This window comes from Odocoileus virginianus, chromosome 4, assembly GCF_023699985.2.
Source record: "Odocoileus virginianus isolate 20LAN1187 ecotype Illinois chromosome 4, Ovbor_1.2, whole genome shotgun sequence".
Lineage (NCBI taxonomy): Eukaryota > Metazoa > Chordata > Mammalia > Artiodactyla > Cervidae > Odocoileus > Odocoileus virginianus.
This window is the reverse complement of record NC_069677.1, coordinates 28,806,312-28,828,422: the sequence shown is the minus strand read 5'-3', so window position 1 is coordinate 28,828,422 and position 22,111 is coordinate 28,806,312. Positions and strand designations below refer to the sequence as shown.

General features: G+C 38.1%; 1 protein-coding gene and 1 long non-coding RNA gene across 7 annotated transcripts in view; one reads left to right on the top strand and one right to left on the bottom strand.

The window, feature by feature from the left end:
- PEX5L (peroxisomal biogenesis factor 5 like) overlaps positions 1–22,111 on the bottom strand; it is a 272,998-nt gene that overhangs the window by 206,478 nt on the left and 44,409 nt on the right. The window lies entirely within an intron of this gene.
- Positions 12,084–22,111, top strand: part of LOC110140813 (uncharacterized) — a 30,542-nt gene continuing 20,514 nt past the window's right edge. The window contains exon 1 of the long non-coding RNA XR_002314863.2: positions 12,084–12,666. This is a non-coding gene — a long non-coding RNA (uncharacterized lncRNA). The remainder of the gene's footprint in view (positions 12,667–22,111) is intronic.

Here is a 22,111-nt window from a genome sequence, read left to right as displayed (position 1 = left end):
GATGAAGCACCCAATGTTCTTTTTAGAAGAAGACTTACAAGAGTTTATGAAAAAGTGAGAGTTTTAACTGAAAGCTTCCAGTTGTGTATGGGTTGAATTAAAAGAACTCAACATATTTACTAGGAATGGAATATATAAGGGAAATTTTGAAATGGAAAGGAATATATGATTTAATTAATTGTGCCAATTAGCCTCAATTACAATTTTTGCTAACTATAGATATGAAAATAAGTGTAAAGTTTTACATATAAATATTTCAAAAAATTTTATTGCTATTTCTTATTCAATACTGCAATGTGATAAACAGTAGACCTGATATTTATTAAAGCAAATGTTAATGAAAAATATATAATATACACAAAAGAAACAAAGGCTATCCTACTCTTTTCTTCGTGGTTGTCTGTATTCAATTCCTATCTTATTTTTCCTATCTTCAATCCCTTCTTCTCTACCACAGCCTTCTTCCTGAAGCCTACAAAATTGCTAGGTTTTTCCCGGTCCTAAAAGATGACTTCCTCACTTCTGCTTTTCCCCTAAAGGCATTCATTTAATCTCTCTATCTCTTTATCATCAAACTTGAAAGAGTGGTCTGTGCTCACTAGCCATCAGTTCAGTTCAGTCGCTCAGTAGTGTCTGACTCTTTGTGACCCCATGGACTGTAGCACGCCAGGCCTCCCTGTCCATCACCAACTCCCAGAGTTTACTCAAACGCATGTCCATTGAGTCAGTGATGCCACCTTCCTTTCTCTTCACTTCTAAGCCAATCACAATCAGGTTGCAATTTACTGTAATTGCATTCTTGACAGTCATCAATGGACTCTTAATTATTAAATTCTATAGCAGCCCTTTTTCAGAGTTAATTGTATGAGGTGGTTCAGTCACTAAGCCGTGTCCAACTCTTGCAACCCCATAGACTGTAGCCTGCGAGGCTCCTCTGTCCATGGGATTCTCCAGGCAAGAATACTGGAGGGGGTTGCTGTTTCCTTCTCCAGGGGATCTTCCTGATTCAGGAATTGAACCTGGGTCTCCTGAATTGCGGGCAGATTCTTTACCAACTGAACTACAAGGGAAATCCTATAATTGTATGAATTAGTCCCAAATGCAATTTATGACTGACTATAGATGTCAAAATAAATGCAAATATTACTTCTTTCAGTGATCAGGTCTGTATCATGATCATGTATTTTCAGAAATATCTTTGCTGTTATTTACATTATTATAGCTGTTAAATGGTATTGCCAGCAGCTGAATAGAGGATCAATGAGAGAGGGGAGGATTGGGAAAGGAGATGGTTGTGCTAAGAAGATACTTGCTGAGTTTGTAGTGCATTTGGAAGGTTCATCCAAGTGGAAAGATCCAGTTGTCCAGTTGGATATATGGGTCTATATTTTTAGAAGAGAGATAAGGACAAGACATATGGATTGATGGAGATTAATTAAAGTTGTCAGAGAGGTCGAGCTCATTAAAAAAGAAAACGTGGAGACAAAAGAGATAAGGACTAAGGCTGGCATCCTGGGGAATCGTTACATTTAAAGAATGGGCCAAAGAGAAGAACCCAATGAAGGGAAGTGGAATAGGAGTGGGCTTAGGTGTAGGAGCAGAAACTCAATGCAAAGGACATACAGTTGTAGATGGTGTCAAATGCTGATGGAAGGTTAAAGAAGGAGGCAAACTGCATACTTTCACTGTATTTGGCATTTTGGAAGTCATCAAGGACGTTAGGAAAAGAAGAATTAGTGATGGTGGAACCAAGATTAAAGTAAATTAATGAATACACTGGTGGTAATGGTGAGAGAGGACTTATTTTCTCTTACAAAGCTTGAATGAAAAGTGAAAGAGGGACAAATTTGTTAAGGTGGTAGATCTTATGTCCTTAAGTTACAGCTTTAAAGAGAGAGAGAGAAATAGAAAGAGAGAGCAAGAATGCTAGTGCAAAGACAAAAAACACAGGGCAAGAATACTGGGAAAGTTATAGCTTTCCCTCCTTCCCTTGTGTAAAGGTATTGAGTATGTTCATAGTTCAATAAACAGCAGTAATGAGAGTGAAAATATACATACCAGAGGGTGAAGGGGAATAATTCATGAAGCATGAAAGTAAGAACAAAGTGCTTTTGGAGAGAAAAAAAAGTGCCTGTTTCTCTTAAAATTATAATTATGTGATATATGTTTACAGAAGAAAAATCTAGACATATATTTCAAATATCAAGAATCTTGTTCTCTGGGTGATAGAATTACACATGATCTGTATTTTCTCTTTATACTTGGGAGTTCTTCTTGAAATAAGAATGAATTTCTTTTATAACAATGATAAAAAACAAAACAAAAAATGTGATTGCTTGAGAGATCCATAAATTTGCCATAGAAAAGATTCATTTAAAGTCTACATTGCAAAAAAGTGACTGGGTTTGGGCTTTACCTTTCCCTTACTACATTTCTGGAGGAATAAATGCTAGTTTGTTTAAAATATAGAGATTCATGCTATGGTTATTACTTCTGACCCTTGTGGCAAGTGTGGTGGGATGGTGAAGTGGACTGTTTCGTTTATTGCATTTAATACGCCCCTTTTCTTTTCACTCCCCCTTATGATCTTAAACTTACAGTTTTTTTTTGATATCATTTTGGCCCCATGTCCTTTCTTTTAAAAAAAAAGGTCCACAGTGTCAGCACACCTCCCAACACTACTGCTGTGGATACAAAGAATTAACGAATGGAAAAAACAGAGAATGAGGGAGAAGGAATTATCCCCAAAGTCTTGGACTAAAAGCTTGAGAGTTTCTCCATTTAGGACATAAGCTGAGACAGACCTTTTTGAGCTGGGAGCATTCTGAAATAAATTATTTTTTCTCTTAAAAAAAAAGAAAGTCACCACCTTACCAATTAAAAGACAATTTGCAGATCTTTTATTTTTCTTTCATATGAAGGAAATAAACCTTCTGAAGAGAAAATGTCATCATTACAGAGAATCATTTACAGAAGGGCTTACACTTGGCATTTTTCAAAAACGATTTTTTTCTTTAAAAAAAAAGACATTCACAGTTGTGTTCTTCCCCCACCAACTGTGATGTTATGGCAAAAAAAAGAGCCACAGGGTGCAATTTTTTAGTTTTGGGCCAGGCTTGAGCAAACATAACATATGGTAATCAAACTCAGTTCTAAAGGTATATTGCTAAGTGAAAAAAGAAATGTAAGCACAACAAATATGTTGATGCATTTTAAACCATGTTTTAAACCATAAGCATATGGCCAGATATTTAGTAATATTTTTATTTTAGGCTAAGTCTGTTTGGGAAAATAGGTACTCCAGTTACTTACTAGCTGAACAATAAAATGGCAGTGATACACAATACAATTTTCACCCTTGGCTTTGAGGTCCCTCCTTAATGCTGCCTTTTCTATCTTTAGAGTGGCTCTTGGTCTATAAGAGAATAACCTGAAGCGTGTTAAAGCTTCTTAAAATTATTTTTATATTTTCCAAGTTTTTCAAAGATGCGAATTCAACAGAAATATCCATTAAGATCACTCAATCATATGTCATTGTACAATGATATTTTCTCCAAAACACAAGTTCGGTATTAGACATACACCTTCTTACATATCTTTTCCAATATTTTATCAAATTTTATTAAAAAATCAAACATACAGAAAAGTCAAAATAATTTTATGGTGAGCATCTGTATACTTACTACCTAGATTTTACCACTAACATTTTATTACACTTGTTTTTGGATATCTGTTCATCTGTCTGCTGATTTTAAGGCTAAGTCTAATTGGGAAAGTATAGTACATGTAGTACATATAATCACATTTTTACAGATTCTTTCCTCCAAGGTTTATTTAATTTTAAACCTCAGAAAGGCAAAATCATTGGTTTAGTAAGCTTCCAAAATAAGAACACTAAAAGTTTAGGATTTGTTACCCTACAGAAAATCATTACTTTCATTTGAAAAGCAAATCAGTGAACTACATTTCTATCATTATGTGCTAGTGACAAGAACTATCACTAGGATTAGGGAAGAGGATTTCTGATCAAAGTGCTGGGATTTTTACAGTTCTCAGTCAAAAGCAAGTGATCAAACAACTCAATATTTTGAAACAAATCCAGGGTGTGATAGGCAGTTCCAGTTGATTTTAATCATCATGTCCTCAATTTCATACCCTTTGATCATACCCTGCAAATATCTTCACTTTACTCTGGGCTGTGCAGTAAGTATTTACCTCTGGTACATCCAACAAAAGTAGGAAGACTCAGGCAGGGCTAGGATGGCTAATGATTTCTCAGAGGAGTTACATATGCTCCTGGGAACAGTCCAGTACTAGGGTGGTTTACTGAGAATAAGTAGGCAAAAACAAAAATTAAACTTGAAAATTTCAGTTATGTCAGATTCAGCAGTGTTCCACATTACTTTGAGGATAATAAAGACACTCCTCTTAACCCTCCCTCCCTTCCAAAACCAAAGAAAATCACATTCAAAAAGAAAAAAAAAAAAAACAACAAAAACAAAAAAAATCATGTCCGTCTTAACAGGAAAATTCTGAGTTCAGTTCTTTCATCTGAAAGGCTCTTGTCTCTATAAAAATCATTTTCATATTTTCTCTAGACTAGGCTCTTAAAGCTGTAAATGCAGTGGTATAGCATGTAATGACTGAGCCATAAAACTCGTTTCCTGTCTGCCAAAGACAATAATGATATATATATATATATATATATATATATATATATATATATATTTCAATCTACTAGATTTCTCAGCATTACGTGGCATTGGTGCTATTTCCAAGGCAAGTTCAAACTAAAAGCACTCCCATTTGGCAATTTTACCTGTCATCACTCAAACAGCAGGGAGTGCTTGTTGATGTAAGACAGGTAAGGGGCCTGAGAGAACTAACATCATCATTTTGGATTCTCAAGTGGAAATAAATACTTCTATCACATAAAAAGCCTCATTCCCCCCAAAAAAACTAATAAAAGGGTAAATTATGTACTCCATACTTGAGAAAAATAAGAAATAATCTAAAACGAAAACTATCACCTATGCCCTGCTCCTGGTCCCTACTGACATGACCTCTTATTGTTACAGGCTTTGGCCCCACCAGACGGGGGCTGGGCGGGTGTTACTCCCATCTCAAACACAGGCGTGCTGATCACTGGCCTCCCAGTGGCTCTTTCCACTGGCAGCTGGTGCACCTGGCATCGCACACCTGCTGCTGACTCCTTTACAGCATGATGATTTTATGTCCTTGTGAAAGAAAACAGCAACCATTTGACTTTAATAAAAAGGAAAGAAAAGCTAGCTGCTTCTGTAAGCACTCTGTTTGCCAAGTAAATATACTCATCATAATGCCTCTATTTTCATACCATCTCTAAACTCACACATTGCTTTGATGTTTTGACAGTGCTCAAGAAAAATTTGTTTCTGACAAGAGTCAACCTGAAGTCTGTGCCTCCATCACCAGATCTGTGCAGAAAGCTGTTTACCATTAAGCTGCATTCATGTGACTCATTGATAACCAGTTTTTTTATTATGACTAAAATAACGTGGTTTTTTTTTTTTTTTTCCCCTCTTTCATCTGGATCTACACATAGTCATGACATCTTAGAATAAATCTTCCCTATTCTTGACAGTGACATTGCCTGGAGGTACAGTCTATTACTTTCAGCTCTGGCTCTCCTCTGTGGCCTTGATAACCTCAGGAATTCTAACCCAACACCATAGCTCTTGTTATTTATCCATCAGTCTTCTGATGACTTCTTTCATTCATCTCATTTCTGCAATGGCTTATGAATTCATTGATGACAACATTATAGATAAGACATGGAAATCCCTAGATTGTGGGCAGGTCTGGATGTCCCGTCTTTGTCATGGAGCTTCCAGGCAACTAGTTATTGAGGGAGCTCTTCTAAGCCACAGGATGTACAGGTGCAAGAAACATCTGGGCAATAGACAGCTCATTTATTCACTGGACATGTGACACTGGTTACAAGATTAAAATAGCAGAGTTCAGAGGATAGGTAGCCAACCAAACACACTATTTTTTGATGAACATCAATTAATACTTTGCTTCATAACGAGGGGGAAATAAAGGGGCTTATAATGAAAGGCAAAGTTGAAATAGCTTTATTTATATAAAGTTTTGTCATCAATTACCTGAGAGCAAATATCCTGTGATTCCTGGGCTCAAGTAAAAAGGAGTTTGATGGCTAGAAACTGTAGATTGGAGTCATGAGACAATTTTTTTTTTTTTAATTTGAGAAAATACAAGGTAGAGTGTATGACAATGTTAGGTGTTCAAGTACTTGAGTTTGTTCAGACAAAATTATATTAATTTAGGACAAGCGTTGCTTCATGCTGATGCAAGCTCACCCTTGGGGGTGGTAGATTCAGTCAATACAGTTATGTGACAGTAATCACAAAAACAGTAATATGTAGTGGATCACTCCTGACATTTTCAGCAAACACAACATCCATTCCTGGAAAAAGTAAGCACAAATGTATGTGAATACACATGGCATTTTTGGTATTTTGCTGATTTTTACAGGAAATTCCTTGTGACTTAATTGACTGATAAGAAATAATCTTCAAAAAATGAACAGCTAAAAAACCTCCCTTGTTCGATGATGAGATAAGGGATAAGAAGGAGCTTCTCAAATATGGTAATTTTATTTTCCCTTGACATAAGAATGGAGTATGTTAATTTTATTCTCGTACTACTTTAAACATTTCATATATGGTATACTTTACAGTAAAAGTATATTACTAAAATTTTATTTTTAATATATTCTATAGGTTCACTATATTTTTTCATAAAAGAGACTTGGATATCATATAAATATAAGGTAATAATGGAACAGATTTTGCCATATTTTTAGTCTACCAAATATACTGTGAGCTTCTTGAGGTCAGGGCAGTGTTATTCACTCATCCTCTTAAATATTTTTGATCATTTAGTATTTGTTCTTGTTCAGTCGCCCAGCCGTGTCCAACTCTTTGTGACCCCATGGATGGCAGCACACCAGTCTTCCCTGTCCTTCACTGTCTCCCAGAGTTTGCTCAAACTCATGTCCATTGAGTTGATGATACCATCTAACCACCTCATCCTTCTGTTGCCCCCTTCTTCTCCTGCCCTCAATCTTTCCCAGCATCAGGGTCTTTTCCACTGAGCTGGCTCTTTGCATTCATCTAGTATGAATGTGCCAAAATCTGGGGCTCTAGAGCCCACAAGAGAGGTGTGGTACCCTGCTCAGAAAGTTAGATACCTACTGGGAAAGGGAAGTAACTAAACAGATAATTATAAACAAGTGAAGAACCTGTGACAGAGGAGTCTGGAGACATGAAGGAGACCATGGGACTTTGCTTTGTGTCAAGGTCACAGGAGGCCTGGAGGAGATACTGGGATCTGAATGATGAGGACAAGCCATCCAGGTGGAGGACAGGGCCTGTCTGCAGGTGGGCTTGGGGAGCTGCCCTGCAAAGAGTGATAAAGAGAGAAGATCGAAGATGGGAGGTAGCAGGATCGCCTAGTATCAGAAAGGAGGATGGTACTGGGTTTTGGGAGGATGATTTCAGATGAGGCTTCAGACGAAGGTGGAGTCTTGAAAACCATGTCTTTATGTTAAGGGCACTGTGGAGACATAGAGGGCTTGAAGCAGGGGAGTAAGCACATTACAAAACCTGTGATTTAGGAAGGCTGCTGTGGCTTAAGTGTGGGAAAGAAGAATGGATGCAAGGAGAGCAATTCGGGCCACTAAAGTGGTCAGGGTGTGTCAGCCATGGAGCCTGTTATAATTGGCATGTGGTCAGTTGAGAACTGACACACACCAATTCTATTATGACATGCTTATTAATTCATCACTTCGTGTATCATGATTATTTTTTCAATACTAGCTACTATAAATGATAAAAGCATCTGTATTTTCTCTAGTTAGGAATTAAATTAGCAGTGACTAGGTCTATAAAAAATATATGTTAGGCACTCACTTATTTTGGTAACATGTAAAATTATTTTAGGAAAAATACAATGCTTCATTTTTTTCATATTTTTGAGAGAGAGATAGCTAGAGAGAGAGAATATATTTTGCTGCTGCTACTGCTGCTGCTAAGTTGTTTCAGTCGTGTCCGACTCTGTGCGACCCCATAGACGGCAGCCCACCAGGCTCCCCCGTCCCTGGGATTCTCCAGGCAACATTTTGCATTTAATAAAGGATATTTTTGCACTTGTAAGGTTCTAAAGCAACATCTAAACTTTAGTTTCTTGCTATTTGACAAAACAAAGGGAGTCTGTTTTTTAAAAATACAATGAGAAATTGTTCAGTACTGCAGAACATCTAAAAGGATTTATTGTGACTTTTTTGGACATCAATAACAAGAATTCTTTATGCAAACCTAAGAACTGAACTGACCAGGGAGTATAAAATATTAAAATGGAATGTATTGTTGCTTTCGTTGCATTTCACTTGTTTTTAACTTGTCCAAGGATAAAACTTTATAATGGGGAAAGCTGGAGTCAGGTTGGGTAGAGTAAGGCAGAATCAACCACAATACTTATCTTCTTGCTCAAAGTTTCTTTGGGGATTTTTGCTACTTAATTAGATACTCCTTTGTTATTAATATTTTAAAATAATTTTGTTACATGAAAACTACTGAAGGATATTCGGCTACATATAGGCAAGCTTTCAGAGCCACAGAACAGCGTTCTTTCTACAAGACCACAACATCTCAGTGAGTACACATAACTACTCATGGGCTTCTTCCATCAGTTCTCACATTTGTATTTTTCCTTTCTTTCATTTTTAGGACTCAAACTCCAAGTCTAGATGCTTGTATTACGGAGCTCATCACAAAATTATAAAGACAATAAGAAAGACTTCTTGAACAATACAGAGCAGATAAATTTCAGTGATGAAGAGTATGAAGTTCATATCAACTTGAGAGCACTGGAAGGATTCCTTTGAAGACTCTTGGCAATCTCTGATTAATACCCCAAGTGAATACTAGTAATATACTGATAACATAGTGCTAAGAGAGAGAAAACTGACTGCAGCTCAATTAATTTAAATCCATCTTTGGAAGTAGATGTAGACTTTAATAAAGAGACTTTAAGAAACTCGGCACTGCACTCAAAAAAAAAAAAAAAAAAAAAAAAACCCAAACCAAAAAAACTCTGCACTCTTGCAAAATTGTTCTGGGTAGGCGAGTGTGGGGGTTTTAAAGAGAGATGAAGTGACGCTCCTGTAAGGAACAGCTAAATTGCCATGGACAAATGTGCCCCAAATGGAAAAAGCTTTTTAAAATTATAAAAGCAGAAGTTTCTCCTTATAGGAAACACTAAAACTTTTTTTTAAAGTGCAGAAGTATGCCTGTCACATTGTTGATGCTTAGGAAACATTTAATGAAATCTTTTTGCTTTATGGCAAGAGGAAAAGATTAATAACTCTCATTACTCCTAACTCCTCTTACTCTCTCTTGTTGATGTCATACCCCCAAATATCTGTATGCAGGTCAGGAAGCAACAGTTAGAACTGGACATGGAACAACAGACTGGTTCCAAATAGGAAAAGGAGTATGTCAAGGCTGTGTATTGTCACCCTGCTTATTTAACTTATGTGCAGAGTACATCAAGAGAAACGCTGGGCTGGAGGAAGCACAAGCTGGAATCAAGATTGCTGGGATAAATATCAATAACCTCAGATATGCAGATGACACCACCCTTATGGCAGAAAGCGAAGAAGAACTAAAGAGCCTCTTGATGAAAATGAAAGAGGAGAGTGAAAAAGTTGGCTTAAAGCTCAACATTCAGAAAACAGAGATCATGGCATACGGTCCCATGGGGAAATAGCATGGCAAATAGATGGGGAAACAGTGGGAACAGTGGCTGACTTTATTTTTTTGGGCTCCAAAATCACTGCAGATGGTGACTGCAGCCATGAAATTTGGAAGGAAAGTTATGACCAACCTAGACAGCATATTAAAAAGCAGAGATATTACTTTGCCAACAAAGGTCTGTTTAGTCAAGGCTATGGTTTTTCCAGTGGTCATGTATGGATGTGAGAGTTGGACTGTGAAGAAAGCTGAGTGCCGAAAAATTGATGCTTTTGAACTGTGGTGTTGGAGAAGACTCTTGAGAGTCCCTTGGACTGCAAGGAGATCCAACCAGTTCATCCTAAAGGAGATCAGTCCTGGGTGTTCATTGGAAGGACTGATGTTGAAGCTGAAACTCCAATACTTTGGCCATCTCATGCGAAGAGTTGACTCACTGGAAAAGTGCATGATGCTGGGAGAGATTGGGGGCAGGAGGAGAAGGGGACGACAGAGGATGAGATGGTTGGATGGCATCACCGACTCAATGGACATGGGTTTGGGTGGACTACGGGAGTTGGTGAAGATAGGGAGGCCTGGCATGCTGCGGTTCATGGGGTCACAAAGAGTCAGACTCGACTGAGCGACTGAAGTGAACTGAAGAATCAAGGTGGTAGTACCAAACTGACTCGTTAGGAACTGAACATGAGAACTTTAAAATACAGGAAATAGCATTTTACTTGAAAAAAAAAAAATGACAGACAAGCTATGGTTACTGAAATTCGGGAATCTTGCATTTTCTCCCCAAATAAATGAGGAGAGAGCAACTAGTTTTTGTTGCCAAAATTCAAGGTTTTAATGAAAGGTAGAATTGTGGAAACTTGTATCTGCCACTGTGAGCTTGATAATTTCTAAATAGTCAGATGTTCCTGATGAGCTCAGTGATATTAATAAAGTATTTTTTGATATTATATAATGAAGTATGGCAACATTTGGAAGATAAAAACAACTCAGTAAAGTAACATTTTCCAAATGACAGATCCATGGCATGTTATCAAAACTGCATGAGTTAAAGACCCACTCAAGGTGTAGGAAAAATCGTGGACTTTAATATAAAAAGTACACACAGCTTATTGATCTCACTTAAAATACCACATTGTTACTAAACTTTAAGAAGTAACAGGCTAAGTTTTGATATTGTAGCATCAAAAACTATCCATAATTATGTAAAATGGCTATCAAAACACTTCTTCCTTTCCCAACTGTATACTTGTGTGAAGACAAATTTATCTTTTTATATTTCAACCTCCCTCAATTGCAACAGATCAAATGCAGAAGCAGAAATGAGAATTCAGTTTTCCTCCATTAGTTCTTATATTAATGACATTTGCAAAAGTATAAAACAATGCCATGCCTCTCACCAAAATTTTTATTGTTTGAAAATAGAGTTTTAATAATGTTATTGGTGTTGTGTTTTATTGCTATTTTCCAATGAATTTAATAAGTATATAGCTAAAATTTTTCAGAGTCTTCTTTGTTAATAGAGTAAAAGTCAATAGATATAATCTATATAAACAAAAGGTCTTTAGAGTCTTTAATGTTTTTTAAAAGTAAAGAGGGACATTGAGATGAAGTCTGGAAATCACTTTTTTTTTTCAGTGTTACAGCTCTATTTATTTAGATGATAGCAGGAAAATCCATCTTCGTTCGAGGTGTGAGGGCACTTCGATTCAAAGACGGGAAGAGAAGAGCGCCCCATCGTGTTGGGGGGGAGAGAGAGAGAGAGAGTCACGGGAGAGAGAGCTGGAAATCACTTTTATATTATTAATAGAAAGAATGTAAACTTGTTCTGTGGTGGTAGAACAACCTGCCCTTGAAAAATTAGGTATTTTCCCCTTCTCTTTAATGATAAACAAAGTCAATTTATCACTTTTAGATTCTGGTAGAAAATTCCATAATAGACCATGTCAAATATAACCCAAAAAGTCTTATGATAAATTGCATTGTATGTTGCTTACTATATATCTGAATTATATATAATGATTATTGCTTTAGAGTTTACAAATACTTCTACATGGGTTATATCATATTTTATCCAGGTAATTTCATGAAGGTAGGTATTATTCTCCTCATTTATATTAATAGCTGAGGAAATAAATTCTAAGAGAAAAAGTTCTTTGTCTACAAAGTATTAGAACACAGAATCAGATTCAGGTCTACTGACCTTATGTTTTTTGCTTTTTTTCATCTTTGGCTGAAAAAGAGTCTTTTTGGTTATCATCGGCATAGGCTACGCATTTCAGCTTTGTATAGTAGAAATAAGGGCTGGGTATTGCCATATCTTTTGAATTTGAGCAAGGATCCTGACATTTTAGCAGTCCATTTCCTCTGCCTATATATAAGGATTGTGGGAAATAACAAATGCTAAATTATGTGGAATAGTGCCTAGTACACATTAGGTCTTGTTTATTATTATTTTTCTACTTAGCATAACAGTGTAACCCTGCACAAGGCCAGAGGAGCTTGTGTTTTACCCAGCTCTTAGGTCAAATATGGAATGGCTTAGTCAATATGACAGAAATAGATGAACTTATGAAAAAGCTTCAGAATAAATGCAGGCCTGAACAGCAACAACAGAAATGCAGCCTTTTCCAGGCTGGAAGCCAGAGGTCATTCTATATATACTGGTGACCTACACCTCAACTCTGTGTTCAGATTTAGAGGTGACTAGATGGGTCAATACATCACTCTTCTGCTTGCCAGGCCTGGTCCAAACCAGCTTTGAGTGACTGCTGGACATCACCACTTTGAGGGCTTCTCCCCTGACCCCACCTCAGGCTGCTGGAGCCACAGAAAAAGTTTGAGAGTCCAGGTAAGGCTTCCTAACCCTTTAAACTCTATATTCTTTTTGTTTTCCTTGTTTGGGTTCTCTTGGCTTCACACCTGGAGCCTCTCTCCAAGATAAGAGTGCTTTCAGGATGAGTCAGCCTTCCCAGAGGTTCCTATAGAGCCTTTCAACTACATGATGTCAGAGGTAGTGCTGGTTAGATTTGTCTGGATGTGGAAGTAGATGAGCCAAATCCTGGCAGTTAAGGGAGGTAAGAGTTTCTGGAGGAAGTAGTTTGTTAGCAGAGGATTGTTAATGGTATTAATTCAGCTGCCTTTGCACATTGATCCTAACATGGACACACACATATTTATACATAATAAGATAATAATGATAATAACAGCTATCACTCATAGGAAGAATCTCATATATACATTCTTTCCTGTATAGATAAATAAACAATAATGAGAATGACCCACTAAAATTTTTAATTTGTTATAGTAAATTTACCTTGGGGAGGATGGTTTGCTATGCACAAGAATGAAGACTTTACACATGTTATCTCATTTAATTCTCTCAGTATTATACCATGAGTTTATATTTTTCTTAGTTTTCAAATGAGGAAATGGAATGTCCTAAAATTTGACGATTTTTCTTCATGGTCATGTCCAAGGTCACACAACCACTAAGTAAGTAGCAGAGCAGAATTAGAACCTAAGACTTTTCTGGCCAGTCCAAAAAGTTGGATTCTTCTCAGCTCAGCCCCTTGCCTCCAGCATATTTCCGTTTGATTGAAAGCTGGGATGACATAATGCAAAGATGCATGTGAGGTTAAGTAGAAAAGGAAAAAAAAAAATCGAGAAGAGTCAACAGCCCTTTAGTGCTTCTTCAGAAAAACATCCAGCTCAAAGCTGTATAGTGGAGAGGTAAAAGGTCAGCCTCTGAGGTCAGACTGCTTGGTTTAAAGCCAGCTCTACCACAGACAAACATGGCTTTGAGCAAGTTATTTAATTCCTCTATGCCTAAATTTTCTCATCAGAGAATAATAGAACCTATCTTTTTGAGTTGTTGTGGGAAAAAATTTGACAATTCATGTAAAGTGCTTACAACAGTGCTTGATGCATATAATACTCAAATATATAAGCGCTATTATTAGCTGATATCTTTCCTTCTTTCCCTCCCTCCCTTCTTTCTTCTCTTCCTTTTCCTCCTCTCTCCCTCCTCTTCTTCCCTTCCTTTTTCTCCCTTTCTTCCTTTTTTGAGTTAACAGTGTGTAGCCACTAACTAGTCTTTCTAGCAAGATGCCAAGACTCACCAAAGGTGGTTCAGAACCTCAATCTTGAAGTTAAAAAAACTTTTTGGGACTGGGATTTAAAAATAGAACCGGGTGAGAAACAATTCTTGCTGTGTCAACTTTTAGAAGGCTGTACTGAGAAAACCCAGCAGAGCTTTATTTTAAGAAGACCCTGAATGGCTCGCAGTTCATGGATACATCAGAACATTCCCTTGACGGTTCACTTTTCTGTGAAACTAAAACCAAGCAACAGTAAGAGTTCTGGGCTGACCAAACCTCCTCTTTGCAAAAAGCCAGAGAACTCAGGTGCTGCTGTCAAGTAACTGGAGCAGAACCCCAGCAGTGAGCCTTCACTGCTGATCCTTTTGAAGTTCACCTCTTTGTTAAATCTACTTTTAACAAAAACTGGATTTTTTTACAGTATGTTTCAGGGATGATGCAAAGTATTAAGGATACAGGGGAAAAAATATGACTACAGATGGTGGATTTGGAAAGTAGGTAGAGAAGGACTTTGGTGTGTTTCAACATCTGAGTCCTAGCCTTCTTTTTATCACTTTTTTGTGAGATGGTTGGCTATCTCAACCCTTTTGAGCTCACCTTTTCCATTTTCAAAATAAGGGTTTATACTAGATGATGTTTAATGTTGTTGATTCTGTGATTTATTTGAAACTATTAGGAAGATAGTTAATTAGTAATTTTAAAGTGGTTAGGAAAGAGGACCATTGTTAATTAAGGAAAGAAGCTGAGCCCAACAGAATGTAACATTAATTCAAATGCTGAGGAGGAATTAGGGTCTTCTACAAGCTGCTATGTACACTTCACTCATATCTGTCAAACTCAGTATTTCTTAATATAAGAAAAGGCTACAACAAACTTAAGTCTCCATTCTGATGCAACAAGTAGAAGTTGTTGAAACTGGATGGAAAAATATGCTTCTCAAGAAGGAATATGCTGGTGTTCAATGTATGCATAAAAACCTGTTCAGGAAAACTAATCAGGCAACAAAGGATACAATTCATTGAAGGGAGTGAAAACTGGCAACACTAATGAGGCTAGGAGCCAAATCACAGGTAATAAACTTGAAAATAGACATCAGCAAACTGAATGGAATTGCTAGGGTTTGGCAAGTTAGTGTTTATATAGAAACAAATTTGTATGTATATTCTTTGTGTCAGTTTGGAAGAGTTTTCAATGAAAAAGCAATAAATGCCATTTCAACATAAAACTCTAAACAACAAGTTTACATATTACACGCCAAAGAACAGAGGTTGGAATAGGAATGCTTTGTTTGTCACTGATTTGGGAATTGACTGAATTCACTAGCATTTTTTTGTTCAGGCATTTGAGGAAACCAGTGGTAGGGTAAGACTGAGGGCATGGAATCAGTCAGTCAGTTCAGTCCCTCAGTCATGTCTGATTCTTTGGGACCCAATGGACTGCAACACGCCAGGCTTCCCTGTCCATCACCAACTCCTGGAGCTTGCTCAAACTCATGTCCATTGAGTCAGTGACGCCATCGAACCATCTCATCCTCTGTCATCCCCTTCTCCTCCCGCCTTCAATCTTTCCCAGCATCAGGTTCTTTTCCAGTGAGTCAGGTCTTCGAATCAAGTGGCCAAAGTATTGGAGCTTCAGCTTCAGCATCAGTCCTTCCAATGAACACCCAGGGCTGATTTCCTTTAGGATGGACTGGTTTGATATCCTTGCAGTCCAAGGGGCTCTCAAGAGTCTTCTTCAACACTATGTTCAAAAGCATCGATTCTTCAGTGCTCAGCTTTCTTTATAGTCCAACTCTCATGTCCATACACGACTACTGGAAAAAACATTGTTTTGACTAGACGGAATTTATTGGAATAGTAATGTCTCTGCTTTTTAGTATGCTGTCTACGTTGGTTATAGCTTTTCTTCCAAGGAATAAGCATCTTTCAATTTCATGGCTGCAGCCACCATCTGCAGTGATTTTGGAACCCCCCAAAATAAAGTCTCTCACTATTTCTATTGTTTTCCCATCTATTTGCCTTGAAGTGATGGAACCAGATGCCATGATCTTAGTTTTCTGAATGTTGAGCTTTAAGCCAACTTTTCCACTCTCCTCTTTCACTTTCATCAAGAGGCTCTTTAGTTCTTCTTTGTTTCCTGCCATAAGGGTGGTGTCATCTGCATATCTGAGGTTATTGATATTTCTCCTGGCAATCTTGATTCAAGCTTGTGCTTCATCCAACCTGGCATTTAGCATGATTTACTCTGCATATAAGTTAAATAAGCAGGGGTGACAATATACAGCCCTGATGTACTTCTTTCTCAATTTGGAACCAGTCTGTTGTTTCATGTCCAGTTCTAACTGTTGCTTCTTGACCTGCATACAGGTTTCTCAGGAGGCAGGTAAGGTGGTCTGGTATTCCCATCTCTTGAAGAATTTTCCACAGTTTGTTGTGATCCACACGGTCAAAGGCTTTGGTGTAGTCAATAAAGCAGAAGTAGATGTTTTTCTGGAACTCTCTTGCTTTTTCAATGATCCAATGGATGTTGGCAATTTGATATCTGGTTCCTCTGCCTTTCGTAAATCTAGCTTAAACATCTGGGAGTTTATGGTTCACGTACTGTTGAAGCCTGGCTTGGAGAATTTTGAGCATTACTTTGCTACTATGTGAGATGAGTGCAATTGTGCTGCAGTTTGAACAATCTTTGGCATTGCTATTCCTTGGGATTGGAATGAAAACTGAGCTTTTCCAGTTCTGTGGCCACTGCTGCGTTTTCCAAATTGGCTGGCATATTGAGTGCAGCACTTTCACAGCATCATCTTTCAGGATTTGAAATAACTCAACTGGAATTCCATCATCTCCACTAGCTTTGTTTGTAGTGATGCTTCCTAAGGCCCACTTGACTTCACATTCCAGGATGTCTGGCTCTAGGTGAGTGATCACACCATTGTGTTTATCTGGGTCATGAAGATATTTTTGTATAGCTCTTCTGTGTATGGTTGCCACCTCTTCTTAATATTTTCTGCTTCTGTTAGGTACATACCATTTCTGTCCTTTATTGAGCCCATTTTGCATCAAATGTTCCCTTGGTATCTCTCATTTTCTTTAGGAGCTCTCTAGTCTTTCCTATTTTTTTGTTTTCCTCTCTTTCTTTGCATTGATCACTGAGAAAGGCTTTCTTATCTCTCCTGGCTATTCTTTGGAACTCTGCATTCAAATGGGTATATCTTTCCTTTTCACCTTTGCCTTTCGCTTTCCTTCTTTTCACAGCTATTTGTAAGGCCTCCTCAGACAACCATTTTGCCTTTTTGCATTTCTTTTTCTTGGGGATGGTTTGATCACTGCCTCCTGTACAATGTCATGAACCTCTGCCCATAGTTCTTCAGGCACTCTATCAGATCTAATCCCTTGAATCTATTTTTCACTTCCACTGTATAATCGTAAGTGATTTGATTTAGGTCATACCTGAATGGCCTATTGTTTTCCCTACTCTCTTCAAAGTAAATCTGAATTTGGCAATAAGAAGTTCATGATCTGAGCCACGGTCAGCTCCTGGTCTTGTTTTTGCTGACTGTATAGAGCTTCTCCATGTTTTGCTGCAAAGAATATAATCAATCTGATTTTGATATTGACCATCTGGTGATGTTCATGTATAGACTCTTCTCTTGTGTTGTTTGAAGAGGGTGTTTGCTATGACCAGTGCCTTCTCTTGTAAAAACTCTATTAGCCTTTGCCCTGCTTCATTCTGTACTCCAAGGCCAAATTTGCCAGTTGCTTCAGGCATTTCTTGACTTCCTACTTTTGCATTCCAGTCCCCTTAATGTAAAGGACATCATTTTTGGGTGTTAGCTCTTGAAGGTCTTTAGGCATTCATAGAATCGTTCAACTTTAGCTTCTTCAGCACTACTGGTACAGACTTGGATTACTGTGATACTGAATGGTTTGCCTTGGAAACAAACAAAGATCATTCTGTCATTTTTGAGATTGCATCCAAGTACTGCAGTTTGGACTCTTTTGTTGACTATGATGGCTACTCCATTTCTTCTAAGGGATTCCTGCCCACAGTAGTAGATATAATGGTCATCTGAGTTAAATTCACCCATTCCAGTCCATTTTAATTGACTGATTCCTAAGATGTCAATGTCCACTCTTGCCATCTCCTGTCTGACCACTTCCAATTTACCTTGATTCACAGACCTAACATTCCAGATTCCTATGCAATATTGCTCTTTACAGCATTGGACTTTACTTCCATCACCAGTCACATCCACAACTGGGTGTTGTTTTCCCTTTGGCTCCATCTCTTCATTCTTTCTGGAATTATTTCTCTACTCTTCTCTGGTAGCGTATTCAACACCTACCAACCTGGGGAGTTCATCTTTCAGTGTCATATCTTTTTGTGTTATCATACTGTTCATGGGGTTCTCAAGGCAAGAATACTCAAGCAGTTTGCCATTCCCTTCTCTTGTGGACCATGTTTTGTCAGAACTCTCCACCATGACCCGTCCGTCTCGGGTGGCCCTACACAGCATGGCTCACAGTTTCATTGAGTTAGACAAGGCTGTGGTCCATGTGATCAGTTTGATCAGTCTTCTGTGATTGTGGTTTTCATTCTGTCTGCCCTCTGATGGATAAGGATAAGAGGCTCTTGGAGGGCATAAACAAAACCTTGTGTGCACCAGGACCCAGGAGAAAGGAGCAGTGACTCCACAAGAGACTGACTCAGACTTGCCTGTGAGTGTCCAGGAGTCTCTGGTGGAGGTGTGGGTTGGTGGTGCCCTGTTGTAGGGTCAGGGGCACTGATTGTGGCAATGCCTGAATGGAACCTTATGAAGGAGGTCTCCATTGTGTCATTACCTCCACCATAGTTTGGCATCAGGTCAAACAACAGGGACAGAACACAGCTTTGCATATCAAAGGAAAATTGGATCAAAGATTTACTGAGCATGTCCCCGCCCATCAGAACAAGACCCAGTTTGCCCACAGTCAGTCTCTCCCATCAAGAAGCTTCCATAAGCCTCTTATCCTTATGCATCAGAGGCCATGGAATAGAACTAAGTTGCTTGGCTCTATCCAAGACAGGCAGCCAGGGACCATGGCTGCACTTGCCTTATTTGCCCAACCAGGACCAACCACAGTTTCTGATCAGAGCAAGCACTCCATGTATATTAAAAGTTAACTAATGGATAGGAATTGGCATTTCTCTCAGCCCAGCTTAAATAAGACTGCTGTACCCATGAAGCCAACTGAATTAATCTAAATCAGCTCACCCTTCCAGTTCTCTGTTATTATTTCCACCATTTTGCTAAAAGTTAAACTTTAAAAAAAGCATTCAAATTTGTTAAATTGAGTAGAACAGTTGAACTAATTCATATGCTAATATTAATATTAAAGATGAAACAAAAGAATCACACAAAAAGGTTATTTGTTCAAAATCAAAACAAATAAAAAGTAAAGAAGAACATATCCTATACATAACATTTTCCTTTGGCTTCCTAAATTTGACTAAGAGGTGCATGTCCCTTCCTCTCTTCACCTGTAATTCTTTCCAACTATTTATCAAGTTCCTAATCACAGCACAACACTCAGGAGACACAGAAATGGATTAGGCCAGTACCCTGTCCTCCAGAATCTCAGTAGATAAAACAATTTTCCCAAATTTCCCATCCTATTGTATCAAGAGATTTTTTTAATAGTCATTACAAAATTGTTTCTGGTGGTCACGATCTTTGAAAATACAATGAAATCAATTTAAAATTATAATTAATCACATATATTATGCTTAGAATTATAGCAATGTGTAAAGTTTAAATAAACTTCAAGTTTCTGTAATATTCAGACCTGTATACCTCATATAATATAAAATACTACAAATATTTTACATATGAATAGCACATTAGTGTTTACAAATTTCTTTTACTCATCTGTTTAATACTTATTGAACATACAGTTATTTTGTTCTCATGATAACCCTATGAGGTAATAACAGTAACACAGTGAACATTTATGATGGGCCAGACATAGTCTAGGGCTTCCCAGGTTGCTCAGTAGTAAAGAATCAGCCTGCAATGCAGGAGACTGGGGTTCAATGCAATTAGGAAGATCCCCTGGAGAAGGAAATGGCAATGCACTCCAGTATTTCTGCCTGGGAAATCCTATGGACAGAGGAGCCTGGTGGGCTATAGTTCATGGGGTCGCAAAAGAGGCGGACACGATTTAGCGACTAAAGAACACAGGCATGTTCTAAGCATCTTACATATATTTTGCCTACAGAAGTTCTATGGTTCTCACTACAACCATATGAGAAGTTTCTCACTTTCATACACAGATGAGGAAACTGAGGAAAAGAGAGGTTAAGTGGCTTTCTCAAGGAAGACAGGGTTTGTTCTGTACAAATGTCCAGGATACACTCTTAGAGATTTTGATACAGTTGGTCTGGAATGGGTTTGGGCATCAGTATTATTTTTAAAAGGTAATCACTTAGAAATACTCCTCAAGTGATCACAATGTGCAGTTAAAGGTTGAAAATGACATGAGTGAGTCAGTGTCCCCAAGTAAACAGGGTTTACAATCAGAACAATTGCATTTCTGACTAATGTAAGAAATGATTAGATTTAGGGCAATCTAGATCAGTCTATAGACCCCATGAAATCCAAGAGTCTATTGTATTAAAGAATTGGCTGAATTACAGAAGGCAGATTTATTAACGTCTGCAGAAGGGAAGTGAAACACTGGCAAAAAGGAGAACGTGGCCCCTGGTAGCACCAGTCCTTAGACTCAGCTGCTCCCTGTGTAACAGCAACCCAATAAAGTACAAACTGATGCACTGAAATCCTTTTTGATACAAACTTCTAATTTTCTGGGGCTGAGCAGTTGGAGGGTTCCCTAATCTGTTGCATGGTAGGATATGGTTAAGTGTAACCAACACTGCAGGCCTGGGTAGGGTAAAGCCAATCATGTGAGATCAGAATGTTGGAACAAATTCACAAGGCCAAGGCAACTGCAGTCACTGCAGACACACGCTGCTGTGTAATAGCTGGGTCCTCAAAGCAGCTGGCAGTTTCTTATCATCACTGCCACAAAGGCTGACCCCTATGCCTGGGGCCCAACCAGAGCTGTTTTCTAAGAGGTTTAAGGCCTCAAAAATCCTTTCTTTCCCTTCACTCATCTCTAGGTCTGTGTCTTGTGGTTCTTTCTTCTTGCCTATTTTTCAGGAGAAAACATTTCCTGATAGGATGAAGCTCTTCACTCTGGTTCAGATCTCATTTCCCTCACATAAATTTTGCTACTTTGTTTCACCAATTATTCTTTCTCCTTTACCTTCCATCTCTTACTCTCCCTCAGTTCTTTCTGTGTGTAAACGGGCACAGCTCTTCTGCTGCCTAAATCATTTCTAAGCTCATGGTGTGTGTGTGTGTGTGTGTGTGTGTGTGTGTATAAATCGCTCAGTCATGCTGACTCTTTGTGACCCCACGGAATGTAACCTGCCAGGGTCCTCTGTCCATGTTCTCCAGGGGATCTTCTCAATCCAGGGATTAAACTGAGGTCTCCTGCATGGCAGGTGGATTCTTTACCGTCTGAGTCACCACGGAAGCCCAAGATCATGCCATCCTCCCTCATTCTCTCTCTTTTCCTTCTCTCTAAAATACATGGTATTTCTTTTTTTTTTTTTTAAATTCAAAACATGTAACAAAATATATTTTCTTTAGTCATTTGCTTGATAGAACAAATCAAATCTAGACTATTCTGTCTGCTAGATATTCAATTACCACTGTGCTTACTTATGAAAGTAGTATATTAGACATTTGTTTTTGTTCTTAAAAAATAGAAGGAGATATGAATGATGTCACCTATTTGTGTGCAAGGATTTGTGAGGAATATGAGTGAATCCCATACAGACAGTGCCCTCAGAGAACAATTAGTCTAGTGATTAAAATGAAGACAGAGTAGACTTATACACAGCAGATATGTTCTGAAGTGACACTTGATGTAATCTATTCTGCCCAGCCTTATGTAAGTGTCCTGATTGTTAGACTGTTAAACTGTTATGCAAGCCATGTATAAATGGGAAAATGTAGAAACAAACTTATTTAATTTTCACAGCTGAAAGGAATCTAAAGAACATTTAGTCCAGCCTCTGTTCCCCCAACATTACAGATGGGAAAAAATGAGGGTCAACAAAGGCTGATGTGCAGTTGCTCAGCCACGTCTGACT